This window comes from Pan paniscus, chromosome X, assembly GCF_029289425.2.
Source record: "Pan paniscus chromosome X, NHGRI_mPanPan1-v2.0_pri, whole genome shotgun sequence".
Lineage (NCBI taxonomy): Eukaryota > Metazoa > Chordata > Mammalia > Primates > Hominidae > Pan > Pan paniscus.
The window spans coordinates 118,649,711-118,673,649 of NC_073272.2; the positions used below are offsets into that span (position 1 = coordinate 118,649,711).

Consider the following 23,939-nt stretch of genomic DNA (forward strand, 5'->3'; position numbering starts at 1 on the left):
GACTATAGCTTTCAGTGGCGTTTTCCAATCTGCTCCAATTCTTGCCCCCCATCTCAATGTTATCTACCAAGTCTGGCTGTTCATCCAAAAGGATTAATCCATAAATCAAAGAAAAAAAATCTTTGTTAAAGTTGGTCCACACACCTTTCAGCTACTTCCTCTTCTCTTTTCTTTTTTCCTTTCTTCTTCTAGTTCTTGTAATTTTAGCCTTTCCTGATTTCTCCTCCTTATAGCTCCTTCGCTGAAGTGCTTGGTCGTATCAGACGTAACCTGCTCCAAAACAATTCAAAGTTTCATTAGAAAAGTTTGCCAGCTGGCTGGGTACGTCCCAGGTCAGAGAGATAAAACTAAGATGGTACATGGTAATTCAAAATCAATTGAATTCAAAACGTCCTCACTGCATCCCAGTACTCATATTCCTACTGCTTCTCAGCCACCAGCCAAACAGTACTCGTAGGCTTGAGGATTTTCTTTGGCAGAACCCTTGAATAAGTATATCAAATCATCACCTTAACTTTACACAATTTTACTTGTCAGTCGTACCTCAATAAAGCTGTTTAAAAAAAAAAAACCCTGAGGAGCTTACTTTACATATGGTCATAGACACCATCACAGTGCCATCATAGGCACAGGCTGAGAAATGTCAATGTATTACTTCTGGTTCGTTAAAAAGATCAAATGAGCTAATGTATTTTTTTAATCATCAGAAACAAAAATAATCAGAAGTGTGTGTGGTGCAGGGGGAGCAAAGATGCACAAAAACTAACCTGATGAGAGAGAAGATCTATCATGATTAGTAAACAACTTTTCAAATCTTGAAATAAAGTGAAAATTAGATTGAGATACTACAGAATAGTATAAAATAGGTTAAAATTTTTGGTTAACCAAATCACAAGAAAATTATAACCAGACACTGGACAGCGGGAAGTGGTCTCTCATCTTGTGGTAATGTTTTATTTATTTATTTATTTATTATTTATTTATTTGTTTGTTTTTTGAGATAGGTTCTTGCTCTATCTCCCAGGCTGGAGTGCAGTGGCACGATCTTGGCTCACTGCTACCTCTGCTTCCCGGCTCAAGCGATCTTCCAGCCTCAGCCTCCCAAGTAGCTGGGACCACAGGCAAGAGCCACCACACCTGGCTCATTTTGTACTTTTTGTAGAGATGAGGTTTTGCTATGTTGTCTCAGAGCTCAAAATGATCCGTCTGCCTCGGCCTCCCAAAGTGCCAGGATTACAGGTGCAAGCTACCGCACCCAGCCTAATTTTTTATTTTTTAAGCTGAGCAGTGGTACATGGGTGGTCATGACAGTATTTGCTATATCATTTGCCTGACTGAATAGCTCATAATTTAAAAATATACATTTTAACTTAGCTAGCTACATATACACACATGCACATACACACATGCACACACACACACACACACTCATACACTGGAAGCAGAAAGTCCAAATTCATGCTAAAGACTGATTTACAGAAAAAGGAGAGTTTAGTTGCATCTTTTCCACTGCTGGGTTAAAACTTCAAGAAGGAGATGACGAAAGTATGTAGACATCAATGAGATGACATGATGGAGTAGACAGGCTGATTTTGAAAGTAAAGAATCCAAGTTTGTTAGGATTATGTTTAGCAGTTTATCTGAGTCTCACTCTTTCATCCAGGCCTGCGTGCAGTGGTGTAATCTCGGCTCACTGCAACCTCCACCTCCCAGGTTCAAGCGATTCTCATGCCTCAGCCTCCCAAGTAGCTGTGATTAAAGGTGTGTGCCACCAGGCCTGGCTAATTTTTCTATTTTTAGTAGAGACAGGGTTTTGCCGTGTTGGCCAGGCCAGTCTCGAACTCCTGACCTCAAGCAATCCACCCGCCTCAGCCTCCCAAAATGCTGGGATTACAGGCGTGAGCCACCACACCTGGCCTCCATGTGGTTTCAAACTGCATGTATTCCTCTCTTCCTCTCTCTCAGCAACTTGTCAAATATAATAAGCATATGAGATAATTCCATAGGGGCCATGAAGAATTCTTTAATGCCCTCAAGTAGTTGAGACAGAACCTCAGATTATAAGAACCATCACTTTAAAGTCATAGCTGGCAGCATGCCTGATAGCACAAGAATGAGTGTTCAAATCAGGATTTTTTTCTTCCTAAACATCCATTTATTAAAAATAATAAAAGTCTTTATATATTAGTTATTGATCAGAGCCTGGTAGGGTCTAAGAAAATTTATTCTAGATGCTTCCTTCCAGCTTTTATTCAGGATCACCTGAACAGTGGAAAATAAAAGAAACTCTGGCTACTTCTTACCTTAATGTTACATGCCAGAGCTTTCCCATCATTTCCTTTAAGCATCAGTTTCATTCTTCAAAGGGACTCCATGGCTTTTACAAAGTCAGTTGCCTCTTGTTACTGTATGAATGCCTCAAATGTCTGTAAGCCAAAGCTAAAACCCCCAAAGCTCCTGTCAGTCATCACTTCTCTTTAGGGGCCAAGCATAAGGATATCCACATTCTTGATCTTCCCAAAACTTTCAAAGACTACCCAAAGGATCTCTTCACATGGCTTCTCTTTGCTAGAACATTTAGGTGCAAACCATTTACAGGGCAACTCTTCAAAACATATGGAATCTGGGCTCTTCTCCTGCTCTTCAGCCCCATCACTCAATGAGGGCTCTTTTTCCTTGGGGAAGTGCTCCCATTCTCCCTGGGCATCTGTAGCCACTACTTTTAAGTGTTTTTTCAAACCATTTAGCTTGATAATCTTCCCATGTAACTTTGCCTTCAGGATCTGAACCAAACTTCGGGTTTCAGCCTCACCCTCCAATTGAATGAAGTCCTTTGTACTCTTGGAGAGCTGAACTGTGGTGAACTGGTCAGGGCAAATCAGGCTCTTCAGCTGGTCAAGAACTTCCCAGTTAGAGAAGGGCCTTACAGGTTCTAGACTCCCTGGAAGCAATATGTTGATCAACAATTTTGCTATGGGCTTGAGGTAGAGGTGCTGAGCTGCACAGAGCTCTGTTGCCTCAGAGTTATCATACACCACTGTGACTGTCATGGTGTCCTCAGACCACCTTAGAGAGCGAAAGAGAAAATTTTGATACAGATGGAGTAATACACAGATTTGGATTGTGAAATGGTGCTGGCATTGCTGGACTTAGAACAAATTGATAAGGAAAGCTATACTACAAGCAGAATTAAAATAATATCTTCTGATTCCTGGAACTAATAAGTTATTTCAGCAGGGCTTCAGAATACAAGGTTAATACAAAAAAGTCAATAGCCTTCCTATATAGCAGCAACGAACAAGTAGAACTTGAAATTTAAAACTCAATACCATTTACATTAGCACACAAAACAATGAGATACTTAGTTAGAAATCTAACAAAATATGTACAAGATCTATACAAGGAAAAGAAAAACTAAATATGTGGTCCACGAATAAGAAGACTCAAGATGTCAGTTCTTGCCAACTTGATCAATAGATTCAATGCAATCCCAATCAAAATCCCAGTGAGTTATTTTGTAGATATTGGCAAACTGATTCTAAAGTTTATAGGGAGAGGCAAAAGATCCAGAATAGCTAACTCAATATTGAAGAAGAACAAAGTTGGAGAACTGACACTATCCAAAATCAAGACTTACTATAAAGCTATAGTAATCAAGATAATGGTTTGGTAAAAGAAAAGACGTATACATCAATAGAACAGAATAAAAAGCCCAGATAGGCCCACATAAATACAGTCAACTGATCTTTAAAAAAGAGGAGCAAAGACAATTTAACAGAGCAAAGATAGTCTTTTCAAAAAATGGTGCTGGAACATTTAGACATCCACAAGACCTTGCGTATTGCAATGACTTTTTAGATGTAACACCAAAGGCACATTCTAGAAAAGAAATAATTGATAAGCTGGATTTCATTAAAATTTAAAATTTCTTCTCTGCAAAACACACTGTCAAGAGAATAAAAAGATAAGCCACAGACCGGCAGAAAATATTTGCAAAAGATATGTCAGATAAAGAACGGTTATCCAAAATATACAAAGAACTCTTAAAACTCAACAATAAGAGTACAGTCTGATTTTAAAATGGGCCAAAGCCCTAACAGACACCTTCCCCAAAGAAGAAATATCAGCAAAAAAGCATATGAAAAGATGCTTCACATCATACGTCATCAGGAAAATGCAAATTAAAACAACAGTGAGATACCACCACACACCTATTAGAATGGCCAAAATCCAGAACCCTGACCACACCAAATGAGGTCTCCTTAAGGAAGAAGCATCACAATGAGCATGTGGTACAACAGAAACTCTCATTCATTGCTGGTGGGAATGCAAAATGGTACAGTCATTACAGAAGACAATTTGGCAGTTTCTCACAAAACTAAACATACTTTTGCCATATGATCTAGCAATGCGCACTCCTTGTTATTTCTCCAAAGGAACTGAAAATTTATGTCCAAACAAAAACTTGCATATAATGTTTATAGCAGCTTTATTCATAATTGTCAAAACCTGGAAGGAACCAAGATGTTCTTCAGTAGGTGAATGGATAAATAAACCGTGGTACATCCAGACAATGGATTATTATTCAGCCCCAAAAAGAAATAAGCTATCAAGCCATGAAAATACGTGGAAGAAACTTAAGTGCATATTCCTAAGTGAAAGAAGCCAATCTGAAAAGGTGACATACTATATGATTCCTATTATATAACATTTTGGAAAAGGCAAAACTATGGAAACAGTAAAAAGATCAGTGGCTGCCATGAACTAGAGGGGAGGGAAGGATGAATAGGCTGAGCACAGAGGATTTTTAGGGCAGTTGGAGCTATGCTGCATGATACTGTAATGATGGATACATGTCATTATACATTTGTCCAAAACCACAGAATGTTCAACACCAAGATTGAACCCTAATGTAAACTATGGACTTTGGGTTATGATAATGTGTCAATGTAGGTTCACTGATTGTCACACCTATAACCACTCTGGTGGGAGACGTTAATCATGGGGAAAGCTGGGCATGTGTAGGAGCAGGAGTATATGGGACCTCTCTACCTTCTGCTCAATTTTTTTCTTTTTTCTTTTTTTTTTTTTTTTGTTTTTGTTCTGAGAGGGAGTGTCGCTCTGTCGCCTAGGATGGAGTGCAGTGGCGTGATCTTAGCTCACTGCAACCTCCGCCTCCCAGGTTCCAGTGATTCTCCTGCCTCAGCCTCCTGAGTAGCTTGGATTACAGGTGTGCACCACCACGGCCGGCTAATTTTGTGTTTTTAGTAGAGACAGGGTTTCACCATGTTGGCCAGGCTGGTCTCGAACTCCTGACCTCAGGTGATCTACCCACCTCAGCCTCCCAAAGTGCTGGGATTACAGGCGTGAGCCACCATGCCAGGTCCCTTCTGCTCAATTTTCTTGTGAACCTAAAACTTCTCTAAAAAATAAAGCCTATTAAAAATAATAATATCTGTTCTATAAGGGAAAAATAATAATAATATGTAATATTTATTTAATAATATTTAATGTTTTTTAGAGTTTTCAAAGAGTATATACTATGTCTCAGTTTCCTTAACCATAAAATAGAGATAATAAGATTTGGGGGAGAATTAAATGAGTGCGTACAGGTGAAATCCTTAGAATGTGCCTGGCACACAGGAAGTTCTCAATAAACATAAGTTATAATATTATCTATTAGTGGTAGTAGTCTTACTTTATCTCATTTGATTTATGAAGCAACCCGTGAGTAGCCTGCCTGTTTTACAGATGGGGAAATTCAGACAGTTTCAGGAAAAATTAAATGACTTGCCCATACATTGAGAAGCCAAGATTTTCTAAATCTCTAATCTATTGTACAATTGATCTTAAATGTAAAGTTCCGTTAAAAATCTGCTGGGGATGGTACACAAACAGGGCAAGGGTGGCACATTAATGAACATGCACCGAACATACATAGAACTTATAGTTCTAATCCATGCACCTGACTTAGCATCCCTTGTCCACATTGGTTTCCAAGTCTAAAATGGACATATCTACTCTTGTTCCTCCAGTCTGTTGACTTTAACTAAATTGATCTCTAAGTTAAAGTTAAGAAGAGACAGCCTTTTCTAATGAGTGACAAAGTGAATTTGCCCTCTACTTGGGGACTGGAAAAACCCCAAAACATGAGTGCTTCCTGTTTACTTCATATTAACAAACTCTTTGAAGCAGTACTAAGGTGAACAAGATCACTAATGCTGGGAATTAGAGATTTAAGCTTCTATTTGCTTACTTTAAATAGCACTTCCTAATAAAGGAGTTTTTTTCTGAGCAGATATATTCAGACTCTATGTCACCAGAGTTTCTCATTAACGTCAACTTTAGGGAAATTTAGACCCAAACATATATGGCCAGATGACAGAAATTCTAACACAAAATTTACTGCGAAATCTTGGCTAACTTTATAGGTACAGAATTATTTAATAACTACCCTTAAAGGACAATCCAAGTTAACTTCCTTTAGAAGGCAAGGTTTGTAGAGACTGATTTTATAAAAGGTCATCAAAAGCAGTATCTAAGATACTATGTTCTAGAAACCCTTATGACAGCAACACTGAAATGGGATGATATGAGAAGAAACATGTTTTCTTTCTCCAAAAGCATTATCTATGTAGCAAAATGGAAAAAATCCAGTTAGTTTGCTGCAATTTGCAATAAGAGTCAACACTAAGCCCCCTCTAGGAGAAAAATTAATGTGATATTCAATTAAGATATACTGAACTCTAAAATTTATTTATAACCATTAGGTATTTATTTATACAACCTAATATAAAGCAATAGTTTTTTTAAAAAAAAAATCCAGAAAATATTCACCCAAAACAGAATTACTCTCTTCAAAGTAATCAGGTTTGTCAAGCTCTCCACTTGCTCCAGCAATACTGCCTTTGTTTAAAACACTGTAGAATGCTTCTCTTGGATTGATTTCAAAGCCTGGGTTACATTATTTTAAGTAGCTTCATGGAGGCCAATTTCTAAATTCCTTTATCATGGATTTGATATTTAGAAATTATCACAAATTATGTATAATCAAGAATGTTGGATAAAATGGATGACTATAAGAACAAACTGATTTTCCCAAGAAGACCCAATTGTTTTTGAAAAATAAAAAAAATAAAAAACTGACCTCCTTTAAAATCCTCACAACTTAAATTCCTGTTTCCCAAGGATAAAAATGACAACAAACTGAGGCATTTGTTCTTCTCATATCTTTCACAGTGGTTCACAGGCTTTAGATCTTAAAATTGAATGTCAATAAATATTTCATCTTAAATTACTCTCCCAAAATAGAGGGCTAATTCTCTAATTTTACTTTTAAAAAATATTGAGGACCTAGTATGACCAAGAAGTAAGCTTTTTATATACGGCATGGCTTCATTGCTATAGAAGTGTCATTGGCAACTTCTTCTAAGTCATTAAAAATTAACTAGCATAGTGACTGGTACATAGGTGCACAACAACCAACTCCCATTGTGATGCTTCTTCCTTAAGGAGACCTCAAGTCGAAAGCTAATAAAAAATATAGGAGAAGAAGGAGGAGGAAGAGGAGGAGGAGAAGGAAGGGAACAGAGGGAGGGAGTAATTTTATTTTTGGATATTTAATGAGTACAAGTGCAGATTTCTTACATGCATATATTGTGCAGTGGTGAAATCTGGGCTTTTAGTGCACCCATCACCTGAATAGTGCACATTGTACCCAAAGGGTAATTTTTCAATCCTCACCTCCCTCCCACCCTTCCACCTTTTGGAGGTAGCGAGGGAGGTAGGGAGCCAGACAGTGGATCTGTATTTACTGACAAAAAAGGATGCCTGTGATAGTTTTTAGGGAAAAAATAAAAGCAAGTGACAGAATAATAAAGTAACATATGATATTGCTCTTATAAAAGTAATATAAACACACATGGCCATGCACACAGACATAATATATAATGTCTGGAAGAATATACATCAAATTGTTAACAATATTTCCCCTAGAAAATGGATTGGGACTATAGGAGAAGAATAAACTTTCCCTTTTTACTAAATACTTTGTACATTTCCTTTTTAAAAATTTATTTTTATATATTTAGAGAGTACAAGTGCAATTTCTTACATGCATGTATTGTGCAGTGGTGAAATCTGGGCTTTTAGTGCACCCATCACCTGAATAGTGTACATTGTACCCAGTGGGTAATTTTTCAATCCTCACCTCCCTCCCACCCTCCCAGCTTTTGGAGTCTCCAATCTATTATTTTACTCTATATGCCCATGTTGTACATTTCTTAATGCTTCAGTTTTTTAATGTTTACAATAAGAATGTATTAATTTTGTACTTTGTTTAGTTAAAAAGAGGAACTTCAGATGATAATAACAAGCTACTAAAAGGAAGCAATTTATAACCGCTGACACCAACTTGTCCAGAAAAGGGTAAAAAAAACAGATTAATACAATAGCAACTCCCTTCACCCACCAAAAGCACCCCTCTGTCTGCCATCTCTGTAAATGCCTATAGGCATTTGAACCCATAGTCAAAGTTTGTGTGAGTCACGATAGAAGCCCGGGAGATCAGAACAGGACTTTGAATATCACAGGCTCACTTGGCAATTGCAATACTAGCTACACAATGGGCTGCAGAACTTATCTTTTAGAACTGCTTTATTGAGGCAAAATTAATATATAATAAACTACAGATTTCATAACATAAACTACACATGTATCAAAACTGTATGTTTTGATAAATTTTGACATATGTATACACACCTATGAAACTATCACTGCAATCAAGGTAGTCAAAATACCCATTGTCCCTCCACATTTCCTCCCTACCCTCATCAATCACTGATCTAGCTGCAAAATATTTTGTTTTGAGACAGGGGTTTGTTCTGTCCCCCAGGCTAGACTGTAGTTGTGCAATCAAGGCTCACTGCAGCCTCGACTTCCTGGGCGTTAAGCCATCCTCCCACCTCAGCCTTCTGAGTAGCTGGAACTACAGGCACGTGCCACCACGTCTAGCTAATTTTTTATTTTTTGTAGAGATGGGTCTCTCTATGTTGCTGAGGCTGGTCTCAAACTCCTGGGTTGAAGCAATCCTCTCACCTCTCTCTCCTCAGCTTCCCAAAGTGCTGGAATTACAGGCGTGAACCACCACTCCTGGCTTAGCTGCAGCGTTTAACTCATAAATGATAATTTATAACACAGCAAAAGCAAACAGATGTTTTTGGAAAATACTCAACTAGTCCAGGCATGGTGGCTCACGCCTGTAATCCTGGCACTTTGGGAGGCTGAGGCAGATGGATCACCTGAGGTCAGGAGTTTGAGATCAGCCTGGCCAACGTGGTGAAACCCCGTCTCTACTAAAAATACAAAAATTAGCTGGGCGTGGTGGCGGGCGCCTGTAATGCCAGCTACTCGGGAGGCTGAGGCAGGAGAATCACTTGAACCTGGGAGGCGGAGGTTTCAGTGAGCCGAGATTGTGCCACTGCACTCCAGCTTGGGAGTCAGAGCGAGACTCTGTCTCAAAAAAAAAAAAAAAGGATTGTCATTTTCTCCCCTACACAATCCTTGTTTTTAACCCTGTTTAAGCCAAATACACAAAAACATAATCTATGCTTAGTTATTATACTGTAGATATAGTTATGTATTTTATGCATATTTATATATTCATCAAAATATACATACCAAAATGTGTGGAATCACTAAGATCAAATTATTAGGCTTTGACTTAAAACTGACTCTTTAAAACAACTTAATTTGTCTCTAATTTCCCTTTTAATTAGCCTGTGCTTCAATTGACAGTAATGGTAGAATTCATTAATAACTTTCCCATCATTTTCACCAATCACTATTATATGCATAGATTAATTTATTAAACAAAGTTTTAGGAGCCTAGATAAACCAAGCCTTAATGGCAAGAAATGCCATAATCATGACCTTCACAAATTATCAAAAAGTCAAATTTTAATAAATATTTCTAGTATTCCCATATTCTATTGTGTTCACCATAACCTCCCCAATCCTCCCCACCCACATGCACATATCTTTCCTTTAGCCTTATGATTAAAAGCAACACTACTGAGATGACTTATTCTTTAGTATCTTTGCATAGGAAAATGGGAGCTCCTCTAACCTTAAAAAATTATAGTTATTTAATAATGTTTACACAGTGTGCATTCTAGCAGTATCTTGTGTACGTAGCTTCACTAAAACATTTCACTCAACATGTTCCCAATGCCAAAACATTTCTGGGAGATTCTCAGAGAACACGGTCACCTCATCTTCCTTGCCTCTATATCTCGTAGCAAAGCTGATTGAATAACAGTAGGATAAGGGAATAGAGAAAAGGAAATAGACTGGAGATGTTGTCACAAGCCTAAAATGTTTATTTTAACCAGCAGTGAAACCTCAGTAAATTCTGCACAGTCTGCATCCTAAGACATTCCAATATCTTCTCCCGTTTCAGGAGATACTGGAGAGATTCGCCTAATATATCTCAGGATTTTTAGATCAGAAATATAACTTGAAACTTTAAAAGCACTTGAGTAATCAGCAAAGTAGCCACCTATTCATTCTCTCTTGCTTGTTCTCACTCTCATAAATATTTGCTGTCATAGTGTTAGAAAGGCCATTTGAATGAGGTACTTAAAAAAAAAAGTGGAAAAAATAGGACCATCTATGCAATCAATATCCTCTTTCAAAGTAGCTCTTTGCTGCCTTTCTTTTTTCTCCAGGCTTTTGAATTTTAAGGTTAGTCATTTTGAAAACATTTAAGATGTATGCAATTATACAACATATTTATGGAAATAGCAGGGAAGCCAGAATTTATTTGGGTCAAATTAACCTAGCCAATTTTCAATTTTCTGGCTACTACAGAATCCCAGTATATCTTGACCATGGTTCTTCAGTCAAGATGCCACGCATGGACGTTCAAGTATTCTGACACGCCATTAGCCCAACAACATTTTAAAACTGAGGCTGACCATATGCTCTGATCTTGAATAATTTAAAAATCACATCATTAAAATGAGTGGCACTCAGTTTTGCAATAATAAGAATATAGCCAATATATGGCCCGACAAATGACCGAATTCCAAAATTAAAATGGTCTGGGCTTATGGGGGCACTGGGGGCTTTCTGGGCAGAATGGAAGGGATTTTTGGAGATGCACAGCCATTTGGCAATGATAAATTTGCAACAATGAAATATTAGAGTCCTACTGAGAGAGAATCTCTTCTACCACCATTCAAAGAAAATCAGCTCGAAGGTAGAATTTAGTATGTGGAATTTTGATCCTGAAATGAAGAAAGCTGGATTCACATTAATTTAACTCTGAGCAACTTAATTTCCTGTTTTCTTTTCCTTGTGTTAAAACATCATCCTAAAGTTTCCATATGTGGTAATGTTTGTGGAAGCAAAGTGTTCTGAGTGTTTCTGAGGCTAATAGAAAATAAATTAGCCTGAAGAAAAGTCTTGTGTTGGCCTTTCTGTGCAAATGCATTCACATAACTAACTCTAAGCTAGTGTGTATAGGAGTCATTCCAAGATAACAAGGGAAGAAGCTATTTTTAAAAACCTGCACAGAGCAGTCAGCAGACCTATCTGACCAGTCCTTTGGTCTTTTGCCCCTTCTTCTGCACCAGGAACATTTTTGTTGAAGAACACCTCTCTCCAGACACCTCCAGCCAGGAATGCTGCTTTATACCTTGGATTAATAAACAATGCTACTGAAGAAGACTCACTGCTTTCTCTTCTCATGAAAAAAAAAAAAAGCTATCAGGGAATTAAAGGAATGTGGCTGAGTATCTTCCATACTTTTGCCTCAATCATTGAATAATCAGAGTATTATTTGTGGGAAATGCGTATCATGAGGTTGCCAGTGTTTTGCTTCTCAGTTGTATTTCCACAATCTGAAAATTACCAGCAAAATTCCTGCCCACCAGTCGCCACCTACAGGTCAAAAGCAACCTTCACACGGGACCCTGCTTTGCACTATTACACAGTTTTTGAGAGTAACAGTACTTCCCAACCTTTTAAAAATCCCAAGGTAAACTTATTTGAATACAAGTCCCACAGAATAGGATATTATCCAATACCTCGTGCTGAAAATGTGATCAAGGGAAGAAAGACTGGAGAAGCCACAATTCACTTGAACTCTTCACAGTGGACCAAAATGAAGTTATGGCATCCTAACCAGGGAATAGTGCCAGAGAGAAAAAGGTACAAAGTCAAAAGCGAATGAAATTATTTTAAAATTAAGACAACTGTATATTAACAATATTCAGCATGAACAGCATGTAAGATTTACACCATTGTATATACCATCATGATCTGATTTTTGCACCTGTTTTATTAGCAATTCCAGATATTGATATGGTCAACACAATTCCTCATTTTTCATGCCTATAGAGAGTTTCTCTCGAAATTCTGTACAATTACAATGTGTCAATAAAAATTAAATGTTGTTAAAAAAGAAATTCTATATAGAGAAAAATTCTATAGAAACTCTATACTTACTATATATTTAGTTGGATATTCTCCCTGGGGATTTGTGTCTTCAATTATTTTTGAAAGAGCATAACTCTTTCCAAAAGAGTACTGCCACTACTCTACACTACTATTATGAGAACGAGTGCTACCATGGAAATCTTTGTGTAAATTTATTTATTTATTTATTTATTTATTTATTTATTTATTTATTTTGTGACAGAGTCTCACTCTGTTTCACAGGCTGGAGTGCAGGGGCATGATCTCAGCTCACTGCAGCCTCTGCCTCCCGGGTTCAGGTGATTCTCATGCCTCAGTCTCCAGAGTAGCTGGGATTACAGGCACATGCCACCACGCTCGGGTAATTTTTGTATTTTTTTGGTGGAGATGAGGTTTCGCCATGTTGGCCAGGCTTGTCTCGAACTCTTGACTTCAAGTGATTCGCCCGTCTTGGCCTCCCAAAGTGCTGGGATTACAGGTGTGAACCACCGTTCCAGGTCTTATGTAAATATTTTTTAAAAGCCAATTTATTAGGCCATCAGCATTATTAACATACTTGATTCCCCTGCAGTCCTGATCACATTGGATCATTATCATTTTTATTTCTGTTACCTTTATTAGTATAAAATGACAACTTAAAGCAGCTTTAATTTGCATTTAATTTTATGTAGGCTGTAGTTCCAGCCAACTTTTATATTGATATTCAACTGCCTATTCAATGTCTCCAGTTGAATGTATCATTGGCATCTCAACCTAACAAGTGCATCAGAGCCCTTAATTTGCATCTCCTAAACCTGTCCTCCACATCACACTTGCTCCCCTGATTCCCAGTGATTCCCAGCTCCCTAAGTAGAGCCACCCTGCACCCAGGCGCTTAGGCTCAAAACCTAGGAGTTAATCCTTCCAAAAGTCTTTTTGACTCCACCTTTACCACAAATCCCAAATTCATCTCCATCTTCGCTGCTACCCCCCAGTCCAGGCCACTGTGATCTCTCACCTGGATTACTGCAACAGCCTCCTAACTGGTCCTTCTTCTTCCATCCTTGCCCCTACAGAGTCTACTCTACACAACAGCCAATGTCATATTTTTAAAAACCTAAATCAGATCATGTCACTCCTCTGTTCAAAACCCTCCAGCAGCATCTCATCATGTTTTGAATGAAATCCAAACTACTTACCTTCAAAACATGGCCCCCGCCCACCTCTTTCAACTCAGCTTTTTACCCTTCTCCCTTATTACCCTTGTTCTCTCCATCTCACCCCACTGGCCTTTTTACTGCCCCTCAAATGCATCAGGTTCACTCCTCAGGCCTTTGCTCTTGTGGTTCCCTCTACCTGAAGGGTTCTCCTTCAAGATTTTCTCATGGCTGGCTCCTTCACTTTGCTCTCATTTGACTTGAATGTCACCTCCTCAGAGAAGCCTGCCCTAAACACTCTCTGAAATAGCACTGCTACCACCCCTGTGACTTGGTAGCCTATCATACCATTTTATTTTCACTGTAACACAGAAACCATCTGATCATCCTGTGTCATTGTTAACATTTTATTTTTAATCTGCATCTGTCTGGTTCACCATTATATCTTTAGAGCCTAGAACAGTACCTAACATATAGTAGGAACTTAATAATGCTAAATCTTATGTAAAACAGAGACTTTGCGCAATAACTACATTTAAAAGATGTTACTTCCGGCTGGGCACAGTGGTTCATGCCTGTAATCCCAGCACTTTGGGAGGCCGAGGTGGGTGGATCACAAGGTCAGGAGTTCGAGACCAGCCTGGCCAACATGGTGAAACCCCGTCTCTACTAAAAATACAAAAATTAGCCGGGCGTGGTGGTGCACGCCTGTAATTCCAGCTACTCAGGAGGCTGAGGCAGGAGAATTGCTTGAACCCAGGAGGCAGAGGTTGCAGTGAGCCGAGATCGCACCACTGCACTCCAGCATGGGTGACAGACTGAGACTCTGTCTCAAAAAAAAAAAAGTATTACTTCCCTACTTAAAATACTAATAACAGCACCTAAAGACCCACAGTGAAATGATAATGCAGACTTGCTTGTTCTTTTGGACTCCTAGACCTATTAACATTAATCAGTGAACATTGAGATTAATTTAAGTGTACCTACCAAGCACCTTTAAGACAGTTTGGGGACCACAGTGAAGAGTCACCCTCAAACAACTGAGTCTAGAAAGGGAAAGAAACTGAGACAATTAACTGGAATCTAAGGAAGAAAATGGTGAATGTCAGGAGAGACATTTGGTAGTTTGGGCTACAGACAAGCAATAATGGTTTTAACATTCTTTCACATGAGTGTTAAACTTCCTGAGAATAGGCTACAGTCATGTTTAAGTGTGTCAGTATTGCTCCCTTCAAGAGTGTTGGGACATGCATAAAAATAGTTGTAGCTGTCACAATAACTAGCATAGGGAGGACACCACTGCCATTTTGTAAGCAAGGGGCCAGCGATGCTAACTGCCCTGAAGTTCCTAAACAGACCTGCACAACAAAGAACTCCCCACCTCAAATGCCAACACAGAGTGGCTTATACCTGCCCATCTAAAACATATGGACCACTTTCTGGGACTCCAGATTAATATTTTTAACATGCTATCTTTTAGGTAGTCACTTCGGGGTTTTCCCACCCCCCCCCCATTTTTTTAAAAATCTTTTTGGCCCAGATGCTATACACATCAACTATTCAGCAAACAGAAAATCTGAGTGCAAGCAAAGGATGAAGAACAGCAAGGCCCACCAGAATGTCTCTTTGGGGCCCTAGCACAGCGGGCTTTCAGCCCCAGGCCCAAAGAAAGCTACTATCTATGGATAATGCTCCACAATGAGGTCCACAGCATTCCTGTGTGTTAAGATTATTCACCCTTCACAGAGACAGTTTCACTGCATGTCTGACAATTTCCTAATTACACAATAAGACAAGAAGCTAATCCTGAGTGTGAAACTTCCCAAGTGGGGGCTTGTTTCCCTTGAGCAGTGGCCCAGGGCCTACAGGATTAGGCAGGTACTGAGCAAGGGGGCTGGGGACTGGGTAGGACCATGGGAAAGCAGAGCACCTGCCCCTTGCTAAAGAAGTCAGTTCTGCACAGCTTTGCCCTCCACAAGTGAAATGCAGACCAGACCTTCCAGCATTTCAAGATAAGCTGGAAATCCTGATCCTTACTGAGTTCTTTTGCTTTTTCAACATTGACCACTAATTCAATTGCTTTTTCAAATCCTGTGCAGGCCGCAGCACACTCATCTAAGGCTGAGTTTGACCCAGGGCCCCTAGTGTGTTCCTTCTGCACACTGCACCCAGGAATCTATTTGGTTGCACATGTCTGCTACTCTGTAGGGGTTCAGGAAATCCAAAAACAATGTCTAAATGTGCTACCATTGGGTAAGGTTCTCAAGAATGAGAAATGAGAATGAGGATGAGAGAGGCACATGCTGGTCACACCAGGTGACTGATACTGCCTTTGCCATGCTCTTCCTTGCCCCAAAATTCTCAACATCCCCCACTTCTTACTGCTTCAGGTAACAGTTTCCCTTCAAAGGTCTCCAAAACATGATCCTACCCACCTTGCCAACCCTATTTTCACCACACCCGTGTGTCCATCCTCCATTCTAGTTGGGCCAGTCTTCCTTGAGTTCCTTTAAAGATGTTGATCCCCTCAGCCAAATATCCCCTCTCCTCATCTAAAGCCTACTCACCCTTCAAAACCTTGCTCCATTTCACCTCTTTTATGCAACCTTCTCTGTGACAGTAAAAACCAAAATGCTTTTGAGCTCAAGGTCTGGTGTCAAGCAGATCTGGGTTCAAATCCCGCCTCTGCCACTGACCAGCTTGGTGACATCCTTGGGCATGCTACCTAACCTCTTTGAGCTTCAGAAGATGATAATAGTGCCTACCTTACAGGTGGGATTAAATAAAATGATGTGGCCAGGTGCAGTGGCTCACGCCTGTAATCCCAGCACTTTGGGAGGCTGAGGCAGGTGAATCATTTGAGGTCAGGAGTTCGAGACCACCCTGGCCAACATGGTGAAACCCCATCTCTACCAAAAACACAAAAATTAGCAGGGTGTAGTGGCGTGTACCTTTAATCCCAGCTACTCGGGAGGCTGAGGCAGGAGAATCATTTGAACCCAGGAGATGGAGGCTGCAGTAAGCCGAGATCATGCACTGCACTCCAGCCTGGGTAACAAGAGTGAAACTCTGTCTCAAAATAAATAAATTAATTAAAATGATCCAAGTAAAGTACTTAACTTCCAGTAAGTGTTCAGTAAATTTTCATTATTATTATGACTACCAAATTTTCACTGACCTTCCTCTTCTTCTGCAAGTGCTCCAGCCCTTGCGCTGTCTCTTCTGAGCAAAGGGCAACTAGATTCCATGATGTCCACATTTGCTCTGTGCCCCAGGCATTAGCCTGCCTCAGCCCACAGCTTGGTTTTATAGCTTCTTAAAGTGCCAGAAGCATGTTGGATACAACATAGAACCCACAGACCCAAGTGTACACTGAATCAGAGAGTTGGACAACTACCAGCGCCCTGGCTCTGAAATAACTCAGCAAAAGTCTCTCTCTCTCTAGCAAAGGTAGGAATGCATGCTGGGAAGATAAACTGCTTCACTGTTTGGAATAAGTCTCTCTCTCACACACGCATCACCACCACCACCACCACCACCACCACCATTATCATCTCCATGTTCTCTAACCTCTGTACCTCGCCTTTCTTACTGTGGGTATAGAGATGACACATAAAGCCAGCAAAGGCCACTCTCTTCACGTAAGTGTATGATGGGAACTTGGACAAACAGGCTGCACTGCAGGTATACTCTTTGGCTGGAACAAAATGGAAAGCCACTACAAAAGCCAAGGTGGACTCTGCAGGCCCTGTCCCCCTCCTGCCCAATGTTACTCCACCTCAAGTCAGCCCCATCCATCCTGATGTGTGTGGCAGCTGGGATCCCCCGGGCACCTTTGCCAGCAGGCCTATTCCACTAGTCACTTTCCTCTGTGCTCCACAAGGGTTGAAGGAAAAATGCCTTCATGGAAGTTACTCCATGCTTCAAGTTACTCCATTCTTTGAAGGCCTCCCCCAGCCTCTCTCCCCTCCCCCCGCCTCTCTCCCTTCCTCCCAAAAAACCAGAGCACAGAAAAATGTAACTGCTGGAATGTCACATGCTTCAAAAGGCAAACAAACAAAAAACCAGAATTTGAGAGGTCCCAACATATTTTTCCAAAAAAATGGTTTTCTCAGCATGAAGAACGAGCCCTACCGATTGCACTGCACAAGTTTTCACTCTCAACAGCATGAAGTTCCAAGGTTAGATCAGAGACAGGCCGGAAAACAGGGCGAAATGGGCATGATCTTTGAGATCATATTCTCAATCTAGAAAAGACACCAAGAAGAGGCCCAAAGGGTAACCAGTTTCCCATACTGGAACCCAGCGTTCCAATACACGTTTGTTACCCCTCGGAGTTAACAGCACTAGAAAGTTCTGCCTCCTGTAATGGTCGACTTTAAATAAAAACACAAAAAGCAGGAGACCAAAAGGCGGCACGGGTCCCAAGGACCACGACTATGATTTCCCCCTGAGCGCGGGTATGGCATGCATATCCTACAGCATGGGCCTCCCCAACTTGATTCTTCCCCTCGCCTCTCGGCCCACCAACCCAAGCTCAGGATCTTGCATCCCGAAAGCGTTGTGGGTGAGCAAGCCACAGTCAGATTAAAACGGTCTTAATCCACCCCGCCGGAAACCTCAAGCCGAGACTCAGAATCTCTTGAGAAGTCCCTAAAGCCAAGGACGAGGGTCATCAGGGGGCGGCAGCGGCAGAGCCCTGCTAATGATGGGCACTTGGCGTACCGGTCGAGCAGGAGAGGGCACCTTCAGTTCCCATTAGCGGGATGTCACTGCCAACGTGCCTCAGGGGAATGCCTCGACCTTCGCCCGACAGCGGCCTGGGTGAGCCCTCGAGTGGGTTCCGGTGCGCTCCCTGGCTCGGCGGGGTCTCGAGTGAGGGGAGAGTGGACCTGGAAGAGCCTAGGCGTTACTCTGGAAAACGTGACTCTGCTGGGGCAAGCGGGGAACTCGGGTCTCTTGCGCAGCCCCTCCCCAGTCCCCACCGAAGGCCCAGCGTGGCTGCCTTCTCTGAGGACAGAGCCCAGGGCATTTACCGGGAGCTTCAGGAACCGTTCGTCTCTACTCCAGGATCCGGTAGGATAACGGGACTGCCGCCGCCGCCGCTGCCGCTGCCGCCAATGTCTATGCCGCCGTCGTCGCCTCCCTCTCACCGCCGCAGTCGCAACCGTCAGCGGTTCCAGTCACCCCGTGCGACTGTCGCTCGCGAGGCCAGCTGTTGAATGGCTCGCGTCGAGCTCACCGCGCGCAGAAGTGTCCTCGCTAAGAGGGCAACGCTGGCGCGCGACCCGGTGCCAATGCCCCGTGACCTCCTCGATCCCCTGAGGCTCTGGCGAGCTCACCGCGGCTGCCTAGTAGCTCGCGACTGCGGGTTCGTCTGCCCGCGCGCGGGCTGCCCTCAGAGCTCTGCCGCGCTGGCGGCTCGCCCTGAACGCAGGCAAGACCGGCGGCAATGATGGACTCTTCCCGCCCCTGGATTCCCCCAGGGCCAATCGCCTTCTCCTGAGGAGCCCTTCAAGTAACCCCGCCCCTCTCCTGCTGCAAAGGCCGAGCCAAAGTTTACCCCAAGGCGCCGCTACTCCCGAAGATTTCGAGGCTTTGATCATGCTACTCCCCCCTCAACCCCCACGAAGTTACAGTGATTTAGAGGCTGAAACTCACTTGGCCTACCAACCCCCACGCGACCTATTTCCTTTGAAAAAACGAGTATACAACTAACGAGAGAGGTGATGTTGTTCACCTCATCCCTGAAGTGGGACTGCTGAGAAGTGGCCACGCGCTCGGCCAAATTTACACATCAGGGAGTGAGGACGAACCACAAAGGCCATCGACTGACTATCCTCGCATTGTTTTTTTCTGTTTCTGGGGCCTGCTTTCGGAGGCTGGCCAACTTCCAGCGACCAGGACTCACTGGCTCCGTGTACCACCGTTCGGGTCTCCGACTTCCTGGCTTGAGAGTGAGCGAAACCGGTCCCCTGGTAACTTCTGCACGTTTGAGGACATGCAAAGTCAGTCTTGTTCCTCCTGCCCATGGTGGTCCAACAATTTGAACACAATTCCAGCCACGTTCCTCCAGGCTCTGTTGCTCTAAAGACCTGGGTTCAAGGCTCGTCTCTGAATTTAATTCCTTTATATCTTTTGAAAGTGGAAGGCAGGAACTGAGTCTATCCTTTACACCCCACCCCACCCCAGAGTATAGACCCTTCAGCACAGAGGAGACCAGGATGGCCAAGTCCCTTATATAGACTTCTCTGGTGGAGCTCCCTCAGGTAGCATTCACTTTCTTGACTTCCATATCACAAGGCCCATTCTATAGAATATAGTTTTAATATATAATTAAAACTACAGAATATAGCTTAATATAGTTATAATATTTTGAATATTTTTATGCTTTAAAATAAAATCAAATATAACCATATTTTGTATCATTTAATCTCTTAAGTTATATTCCATCCAATATAAAACAAATCTGTGTACACTGATGCAGTATACATAATCATTTCAGTTAAATAAATTGACCTGAAAATTTAATAGCTATTCCTTATTGTGTTAGGTACCATGAAAAAGGGTTTTACATATACAAACTGTATAAAGGTATTTAGTACTAATTAAAAAACTGTGACCGAAATTCCATTTTTTGTCCCCATTTTTTAAATGAAGAAACCGAGGCATAGAAAGTTTAAGCTACAGCCCTACATGAGCGATTAAATAACGAGAGCTGAGATTCTAATCTGAGCAATTTAGTTCTAGATGCTATGCTGCTAATCATTACGTTGATTTGTATTTTAGGTTATCCAATGCTCCAAATGGGATATATTAAAGTAATAACAATGGGAAAATTGCTTCTCTTGTCATCTAAAGCTTTTTGTTGTTGTTGTTGAATCTTAATGATTTTGTGCTTTAATTACTTTAGTGAAATATTTTCTTTTCTAATGCATAGACTATTGGGAAAAAGTAAAACAGAATTCAGCTTATCAATAAATGATATTCCTGTTAGTGTATTTCCGGGACTTTTGTTTCAAACAATATACATGAAGAATGCATGTCATTCATTTCATTTTGGGGCATAAGCAACAACAATTAAAAATAAAAACAAAAATAGAAATAATACCAAGAAAACTGACTTGAAAACGTATTACTACCAATGTCTGGGAAAAAAAATCATGGTTCAAAATCTAGTTATTCCCACTTATTAGCTTTATAACACAGCTTGGGCAAGTGACTTAATTTTCTAGGCCACTATTTTTTCATTTGCACAGTGAGAATAATTCTTTGCAATGTTGTTTTGAACATTGGTATTTGGAACACCTAACCCAGAGACTGGCACATTGTGAGCATTTAATAAATGTCAGTGACATAATGCTTCAATCTCATCTTTTAATGAAAAGGCTTTCCTGGAGTGAGACAAAACCCTTGAATATACCAGTTACAAGAAGAGATTATCAGAAAAATTAGTCTTTTTTTAAAGATTTGCACAAAATATTTAGCAACAGAACTACCCTGTTATGCTATCATTTGATATATATTTTCAAAATATAATGTCACTCTAAGTGACATAATCAGTAAACATAGCACAGATAAACCTAAAAAAATTCCTAATCCTAGTTGTTACTCTTATAATAATCCTTTATTACTTAAATTATAATTAGAAAAGCCTTAACAAAACTAAAATCCTTAAAACATCTACATTTTAATGTAAGTTAAATACATCATAAGTGTAAGACACCATTAAAATTTAGAAAAATAAAACCTAAAGAGCAGTAAGCAATATGGCTTAGAATTCCCTCTAGTATTGCAAAATAAAAATAAAAGGGGCTTAAACAGTTTCTTTTATTTGATGTGGCTTTCTCTTGAAGAATATAAATTTGATAGCAGATACCCAATTATATTATTAAGGTCCATATCCATACACAGGGCAGAAAATTATCATTAATTTTCAACCGAAGTGACAACAGAATCAAAATATTAGAAAGAAAACAAATTTTTAACTTTTGCTGCCATAAATCCTTTATAACCCCCAATCAGTAATGCCTGTTTACTATCGAGTTTTAAGGTGAATAAAAAAAATCCAAGCAGATTATTCAAGTGTTCAATAATTTGAAATGCTGCCATTCTATTCTAGACCTTTGGAAATCAACATGAGAAATGAATCAGGTTGCAAGGGATTCACCTACTGTAAGCTTCCTTCTGAGTCTGGACAAAATAAGAGTTATGTTATGTAGCATTGGAAAAGTGTCATGTAGCATTGATTTACTATGTTACTGATAGCACTGAAAAAAAAAATCAACTTACCTTACCCGAGAAACAGCAAAAAGTGCAGTCTCCAAATGTTGTACTTTGGTTTTTTGTTTGTTTGTTTGTTTGTTTGTTCATTTTTGAGACACAGTATAGCTTAGTCACCCAGGCTGGAGCGTAGTGGTGCGATCTCAGCTCACTGCAACCTCCGCCTCCCAAGCAATTCTCCTGTCTCAGCCTCCTGAGTAGCTGGGATTACAGGCCACCATGCCCAGCTAATTTCTTTCTTTCTTTTTTTTTTTTTTTTTAGTAGAGACAGGGCTTCACCATGTTGGCCAGGCTGGTCTCAAACTCCTGGTCTCAAGTGATTCGCCTGCCTTGGCCTCCCAAAGTGCTGGGGTTACAGGCATGAGACACTGTGCCTGGCCTGTTGTCTTTTGGATAAAATCATTAGCCGTGGGTACAACCTGAAAGCACGGAGTTGTATTGAAAGGCAGCCATGAAGCCCACTCAATTCATTTGACTCTCTTGCCTGTTAAAACTATTTGTGGAAATTTCTGCCCAGCGTGGTGGCTCACTCCCAGCACTTTGGGAGACCGAAGTGGGCGGATCGCTTGAGGTCAGGAGTTCAAGACCAGCCTGGCCACCATGGCGAAACCCTGTCTCTACCAAAAAATACAAAAATTAGCCAGGCATTGTGGCACATGCTTGTGGTCCCAGCTACTCGGGTGGTCTCAGCTACTCAGGAGGCTGAGGCAGGAGAATCACTTGAACCCAGGAGGCAGAGGTTGCAGTGAACTGAGATCACGCCCCTGCCTCACTCTGGATGACAGAGTGAGAATCTATCTCATTAAAAAAAAAAAAAAAAAAAAAGGCCAGGCGCGGTGGTTCACACCTGTAATACCAGCACTTTGGGAGGCCGAGGGGGGTAGATCACTTGAGGTCAGGAGTTGGACACCAGCCTGGCCAACATGGTGAAACTCCGTCTCTGCTAAAAAACACAAAAATTAGTCAGGCATGGTGGCACGCGCCTGTAATTCCAGCTACTCAGGAGGCTGAGGCAGGAGAATCACTTGAACCCAGGAGGTGGGGGTTGCAGTGAACCCAGATCGCGCGACTGCACTACAGCCTGGGCGACAGAGCAAGATTCCGTCTCAGAAAAAAAACAAAACAAAAGAAAAGACTTTTGTGGAAATTTTAGTTTACTTTAATATATTTATGTCACTGTGGAATGTAACTCTGTTACCTTTATATTTAAAAATTGGTTGAATCAATGAATATAGCAGAAACTAGTAGAAAATGTATTATTTTGAAACAAGGCAGCTCATTTATTTGAGCTTTCGATTCTTTTGGATATATACCCACAAGTGAAATTGCTGGATCATATGATAGCTCTGGGGGTTTTTGTGTGTGTGTTTTGTTGTTGTTGTTGTTGTTGTTTGTTTGTTTGTTGGAAACCTCCATACTGTTTTCTATGGCAGTTGTACTATTTTTACATTCCCCTAACAGTACACAAAAGTTCTAATTTCTCCACATCCCTGCCAATGCTTATTTTCTGTTTATTTTTATAGCAGCCATTCTAATCAACATAAGGTGATTTGTTCCTTATTTTTAGCCCAGGTATATACCCAATTATCTTACATAGTGTTTCATAGTATGAAAAATCCACTATCAATAAACAATTTGTTTGAGCCTGATCTTCAGTTATTTCAAACAATACTGCAGTGAACATCCATGTATGAATATCTTTATATATATGTTGGATACCTTTTGAAAGATAATTGTGAGGACAAAGGATATGTATATTTTTGTAACTTTTTATTGTGATATAATTTCAGACTTACAGAGAAGTTGCAGGAACACACGTATTTCCCCAATTGTTAACAGTTTGTCGGTTTGTTTTATCATATTTTCTCTATATACGCATATTACCTTTTTTCTGAACCATGTGGGAGTAAATTTTAGCTATGAGGTCCATTTAACTTTAAATACTTCAGTATGTATTTCTTAGAACAAAATATTTCTCTTTCTGTCCTAGAAGCATTTATGAAAAAAGAAAAAAATCTCTTTTTTTTTTCCTTTGAGACA

The 23,939-nt window shown here is 40.6% G+C and overlaps 1 protein-coding gene across 4 annotated transcripts in view; it reads right to left on the reverse strand.

Annotated features, from left to right (window-relative positions):
* LOC100992845 (A-kinase anchor protein 17B) overlaps positions 1–19,061 on the reverse strand; it is a 30,027-nt gene extending 10,966 nt beyond the window's left edge. The window contains exons 1-4 of one of the 4 annotated variants that reach the window (XM_055106508.3): positions 18,653–19,042; positions 14,604–14,662; positions 12,090–12,182; positions 145–270 (exon numbers count right to left, since the gene is read on the reverse strand). The gene's annotated coding sequence lies outside the window, so the exon portion shown is untranslated. Of the gene's footprint in view, positions 1–144; positions 271–12,089; positions 12,183–14,603; positions 14,663–18,652 lie in introns of all 4 variants that reach the window. The other 3 variants (XM_055106507.2, XM_014343536.5, XM_063601676.1) reach the window with 3 other exon arrangements.
* Positions 19,062–23,939: the final 4,878 nt, after the last annotated feature.